Here is a 6,923-nt window from a genome sequence, read left to right on the forward strand (position 1 = left end):
GCGCGGCGCCGGGCTGCGGTCGGCACGGCCCGGATGGGGGGGAGGGGGAGACAGACACAGACACACACTGAGAGAGGGAGAGACCCACAGCGAGGCGCGCGCGCGTACACACACACATATGCACACTGACATGTACAGTGAGACACCACACACACACACAAACACATACCATGAGGCACCAAAACACACACCGACACGCAAACAGGCCTGCATACGCGAAGAGGCACATACCGAGACACCTTCAGATATGCACACACAGATGCACCCCCCACACAGACACGCACAGTGAGGCTCACAGACACCCACACCTTGAGAATTGCGTGCACACCCACACGCATGCTCACACACACACACACACACACAAACACATATCATGAGGCACCAAAACACACACCGACACGCAAACAGGCCTGCATACACGAAGAGGCACATACCGAGACACCTTCAGATATGCATACACAGATGCACACCCACACAGACACCCACAGTGAGGCGCACAGACAGCCACACATTGAGAATTGTGTGCACCCAGACATGCACACACACACCTTGAGAATCGCATGCACATGCATACATGCATGCTCACACACACACACCCACACACATGCTGACACGTTCAGTGAGACACCAAAACACACACCGACACACAGACAGACATGCACACATGGACACAAGCAGTGAGGCACACAGACACCCACACCTTGAGAATTGTGCGCGTGCGCGCACAATGCTCACAGACATGTACAGTGAGGCACCAAAACACACACTGACACGCAGACAGACATGCATACGCAGAGAGACACACACCGAGACACCTTCAGATATGCACACACAGAAGCAAGCACAGTGAGGTGCACAGACACCCATACCTTGAGACTCGCGCGTGCACGCACACACGCATGCTTACACACACACTGAGAATGGTAGAGAGACATACACTGAGGAGCACACAGCTCAAAAGACAGACGTGCTCTGAGAGGGAGTATGCACACATGCAGGGGGAGGGGCATGGGCATACACGGACCTGGGGGATACATATGCTGGGGCACAGGCACACCAAAAGATGCACACATACAAAGATACGCAGGCACAGAGTGAGGAGCCCACACAGACACACCAGCACATGCTCACACATGTTTACACGGACAGGGACACATGCAGAACGAGACTCCCAAACACAATACTGTGTGCATACAGGCATGCACAGACACAACATGCAGATACACAGACTTACAGACACAGACCCAAAAGAAACACACACAGTATGGTCTCCCTGTGTCTTTCTCACAGGGACGAACTCACTCTCACACAGTATGGCACCCCCTCACAAAGCAACACATGGACATGCTTATGAGGAGACAGACATGAGGATAGTGGGGGGCACCCACCTGTGACATGCGCACATGCACAGAGCCCCCCCCCACACACACACTGGGTTCTGGTGGGTCATGGTGAAGTTTGGGGGTCACAATAAGGTTTGGGAACTCCTGGCAGAGTCTGAAGAGTCACAGCATGGCGCTGACATTGATCTCAGCGTCCTGGTGTGACCCTAGACCCTTTGGTCCCTGCTGCCTGTGTGAGACCCCTCCCAGAATCCTTAAAAAATTATGCCAAAGCCCTTCCCTCCATGAGATGCTGCAAAGCATTCTGGAAGTAAACACCTGGGGCAGGGGGCTCAATGGGACCCCTATGAGTTGCCTTGCCATAGGTGGTCCAAAGGGGTTGGGTAGGCTGTGGTGGGAGAGCAGGAGCAGGGATGTGGGAGGGGATCTGTGGAGGGGAAGTGCCCAGGAAGGGGTCCCTTAGCCCCACTGTATGGGAGAGCCCTGCCCTGAGTCTCCTGCCCCTCCCATGTCTCTTCCCTCCCACCAGTCTGCAGCCGCAGGCTGACTTCACCCAAACATAGACAAGACAGACAAACACAAGGGGTCTAGGGAGAGACACAAATAGGAGGGTGGAACAGGATGGACAGATGGACAAATGAAGGGGTGTATAGACAGGTCAGGGAAGGCATATATGGGAAGATAGATAGATGGATATGGGTGTATGTGTAGACGGCTGGACAGTTGGGTGGACAGGATGCATAAGAATGGTTGGATAGAGGGACAGACAAGTTACATGGCTGAATGGATAGGCAGGGTGTGTGGGGACAGCTGGACAGCCAGACAGAGGGTGCATGGGGATAGTTGGAGGCCATATACAGAATGGACTGGCAGATGGACACATGGCAACCAGGGAGTGTAGGTGTGGGTATGGGGAGGCAGCTGCCTGGGGGGCATGAGCAGATGGAGTTGCTGAGAACAAGTACCTGATGGAGAAGGCAGTGTCTGGGGAACACAGCCCAGCAATTTGTGTGATCATGGAGAACCTCAGCACAGGATGGACGAGTTTGCACACAGGCAGGACCCCTCCCCAAGCCAGTGTGAAATGCAGGCATCTGTGGTCCTAGCTCTCCCTGTCCCCTGCCCCACTCTAAGCCAGTAGATCCCACTCTCTCCCTGAACTGGGAGAGAGCCCAAGTATCTTGGCTCCCAGCCCCAGCTCTAAGAACTGCCCCCATCTCTAGTCTCCAGGCTGGTGCCCCTAACTGTCACATGTTTATCCACTGAACCTGGAGCCCCTGTTCTGGCAGGTCCTGCCCCCCCTCCCCCCACTTTGTTGCCCTAATATAACCCACTATGGCATGACCAGATCTGCTTTAGGGAGTTCATGTCACAGCACCTACTTGGGATGGACCAGGCTACCCCTATGGCACTGCCCCTTGCTCCATGCCCTCCCCATCTCCCTCCATCCTCACAGCCCAATGAACTGTGCATGATTTTTGCCCATGAAGCACCCAGGGCAGAGGCAGTTGGAGGATTCAGCTGGGGCACTCAGCCCCTCAGTTCCCACCCCAGCACTACCAGGCAGCTTCGGTTCGGGAAGGGGAGCGTACCCCAGATGCAAGCAGATACCTCCATATTCAGCTGGGGGTTTGCGTATGAGCCAGAGATTTGTCTACCCCAGCTAGATTGGGGCCAACACCCCTGGAGGGGACAGGCGCTGCCTGCCCCCCCATTTGACCAGCTGAACGGTGATACCATGACCTCCTCTGGTCTCCACTCCCAGGCTGGGGGGGACTGGGCACAGATACAGGCCCAACATTACACAACACAGTGCTAGTCATGGTGACATGGATGATACAATACAGGGCTGTGTGACCACACAGGGCAGGGGGAAGCTCCCAGGCCTCCATTCAGGACATGGCCAGGGTTTGCTTAGTACTACACAACTCACAGCCTAACAAAATTAAGTATGTACCCAGTGTTTGCAGCTGCCTGAGTCCCTCCTCCTTCCCTGCCCATCCCCTGCGCCACACAACATGACACTGCAGTCACTTGCTCCTTCCTGCTCCCTCAGCTTCACCTTGGGCAACAAACACACCACATAACAACACAACACACAACTTTGCTTTGTGGAGATCTGCCTGAATGGGTCCCCAGAACATATGAGGAGCTGCTAAGGGGGAGAGGGCAGTAAAGGAAGAAATCTCATGTCCACCAGGAGGCCTGTGAGTGCAAACACACGTGCATATGTGTGTACACTTCAGGAAGTCCCCTATGAAGTAGTAAATGGCACTCCCTGGTGGTTGCAGTCTGTAACTGCAGGCTGTGCAATTTGCCCAGAGTTGCATGCCCTTCCTGAAATCCAATTTACATGTTCCTGGCTGTGAGAACAGTCTGTGCCTTCTCTTCCATGCCTAGTAGGCTCAGAGGAGAGTCCACTGCTGTCGAGTCCATACCTTTTGTGTCCTGGCAAACTGTTCTTAAGTCCTCCCTCAGCTTTCTCTTCTCCAGACTAAATAATCCCAGTTCTTCTAACCTTTCCTCATAAACCATGTTTCCCAGATCTATGATCAAAGTCGTTGCTTTCTGATGGACTCTTTCATAGATTTCACAGATTTCATAGACAATAGAGCTGGAAGGGACCTCAGAAGATCATCAAGTGCAGCCCCCTGCCCCAGGGGCAGGAAGTCAGCTGGGGTCAAAGGATCCCAGCAAGATAAATGTCCAAATGTCTCTTAAAGGAGTCCAGAGTAGGTGCTTGCACCACCTCTGGCAGCAGTCTGTTCCAGGCCTTAGGGGCTCAGACAGTAATGAAGTTCTTCCTTATGTCCATCTTGAAACTGTCTTGAAGGAGTTTGTGACTGTTTTCCTCATCATCCCTTGGGGCGCTGTGGTGAACAGGTGTTCCCCCAGAACCTGATGTACACCCCTTATATACTTATAGGGGTTGTACACCCCTTATATACTTATACTTTTCATGTTGTCTGCTTCTTTTTGGAAGTGTAGCGTCCAAACTGAGCTCAATGCTCCATGTGAGGGCTCATCCATGCTGAATAGAGTGGAAGAATCACTTCACTTGACTTGCAAGTGGTACTCCTATTAATACAGTATGCTATTTGGATGTTTTTGCAACAAAAGCACACTGTTGGCTCAGATTCAGATTATGCTCTTATATTATGACTTTATAATCAGCACAGTTTTATAATCCCCCCAGCTCCTTTTCTTCAGTACTGCAGCCTAGCCAGTCATTCCCTGGTCTGTATTTGTGCATATCATTTTTCCATCCCAAGTTCAGGTCTTTGCACTGATCCTTATTAATTTTCCTTTGACCAATTTTGGACCATTTTTCTAGTTTGTCAAGGTCATTGTAAATCCTAATCTTATCTTCCAGAGGGTCTACTAATTGACCCAGCTTGGTGTCAACTGCAAATTTATGACGTGTGCACTCAGTCTGTCCACTGGATGATGAATAAAGATATTAAAGAATACCAGACCCAAACAGACAGTCAGGGAACTTTACTTGATACCTCCCTCAAGTTAGACATGGAGCCATTGATGACTACTTGCTGAGCATGATGATCCAACCTACTATGTATCTGTCTTCAAATAGTTTCATCTAGATTGCATTTCCTTAGCTTACTAATGCAAATGTTATGGGAGACAGTTTAAAAAATCTCACTAAAATCAAGGTATATCACATCCACTGCTCTCCCCCATCTGCAAACCCCATCATTTTGTCAAAGAAGGAATCAGGTTTGTTAAGTATGACTTGCTCTTGATGAATCCATGTTGGTCAGTCACCTTGTTTTCTTCCAGGTGCTTAGAAATGATTTGTTGATGACTTGCTCCAACATGTGCTTAGGTATTAAGGTCAGGCTGACTAGCCTGCAATTCCCCAGATTCTCCTCCCTTTGTTTAATGGCCCTCTATTTTCCCTTTGCTGGTCATTTGGGACCTCCCTGAGTTCCCTAAAATCTCTAAGATGAAGCCACTGGCTCTGCAATAACTTCGGCCAGTTCTTTGAACACTCCAGGGTGAATCTTATGGGGCTAATCCAGAGACTCTGGGCCTGCCAGAGTCATGCCAAGCTCATTCTTCCCCTGCTGCAGGCAGGTGACTTCCCCAGGCCTGCCCCCAAGCATCCTGGCCCTGACGATATTGTGTAAACCAAAACCAGGCCAAGTTTGCTGCGGTGCCTATGATCACTGCGCTGTGGGTGGGAAAGGCCACTCCCCCACCACACACACACACACACACACACACTGTGTGCCCATCTGGTTCCTATGGCCTCTTACCTGCCCCAGGCACCTAAGTCTCAGTCTGGGCTTCAGCCCTCTGCCACTTACTAAGGGCCTCTCATGCCACCAGGGTGTGCAGAGAATCCCCACTCACTTCCTGTCAGTCACCTCTGCTCCATTCTGGGTGCATCATTTCCCTTCGCTGCCTCCCTCATGGCTCCAGCCCCGGCTTCCTGTCCCCACCCAAAGCCCCCTCACATGAGCCCCAGAGGCCAGACATCTGGGCAGGGCCAGTGTCTGGCACCAAGGAGAGCTCTTTTTGTCTCCAAGATGGCACCAGGGAAGAACACCCCAGTGCCCTCAGCCTCCTCAGACTGACCTCCCCTGGGACCTGGAACCTGCTAGGGGGGAAGGAGTTGTGGGGAAGCATGATGGTGGCATTTGGCCATATAGTCCTGGAGCTGGTTTTGCTTAATGCTGAGCTTCCAGCTCTGCTATGTCCCATGGTTTTGGTATTATTGTGCCTGCCAGGGTAGCTGGCATGTCATTGTAGGGTTCCCAGTAAACATCTGGCTGCATGGCCATGCTAACAACTGCTGCTTGATTGAGTAGCTTTGGAATGAAAGCGGTTAAAAAAGGGATGTACTTAAATTTTTTTCTCCGGTACCTGAAATGGCAGCTGGGGCAGCAGGGTAGGGTGGCTGTGGGGCAAGAGTAAGGAGTCCCAGCAGGGATAGGGACAATCCAGGTCTGGGGGCAGGGGCTAAGACTGGGGAGTGTGTGGCACATCAGGGCCTAGCCGGGAAACCACACAGCACTGACTGGTTCCCATCAAGACTGTGAGCTCACCGGCCTATAAACCTGAAGGCTCCAGGGCTCCAGAGTGGAGGGGGTGGGCGGGGGCTGAATTAATGACCCTGCTGATTACAAACTCTCAGCCACTGGCTCCGGGAATCCCAGCTCCTGCTTCCCGCTTTCCACACAACCTTACCCTGCACTGCCCCCCCCCGGGTGTGGAACAGCTGAGGGCAGGGGGTGGTGGCGGGGAGCAGGAGCCTTTCTTCTCCAGGGTTGTTGGTCCCAATCCCCCACTCACATTGACCTTTGGTAGGAAATGAGTGCTAGGCCTTGACTTGGATGGACCAATTCCCCTTTATGTGAAGTGGGGTGCAATGCCTGGGGACAGCTATGAAAACTGCTGCTCCCCCCAGTACCACCACTCAGACAAATGTATGTGCACAGGCAGGAGCAGGGGTAAAGGAAGAGGTAGGGATCTGAGCAGTAGGCATGCCAGGTCACCTGGAGAGATACCCTATTTCCCCATCTCACGCTGCGTCCTTGGCCCCTGCCACCTCCCCCC

Source organism: Alligator sinensis, unplaced genomic scaffold (assembly GCF_000455745.1).
Source record: "Alligator sinensis unplaced genomic scaffold, ASM45574v1 scaffold709_1, whole genome shotgun sequence".
Taxonomy (NCBI): domain Eukaryota; kingdom Metazoa; phylum Chordata; order Crocodylia; family Alligatoridae; genus Alligator; species Alligator sinensis.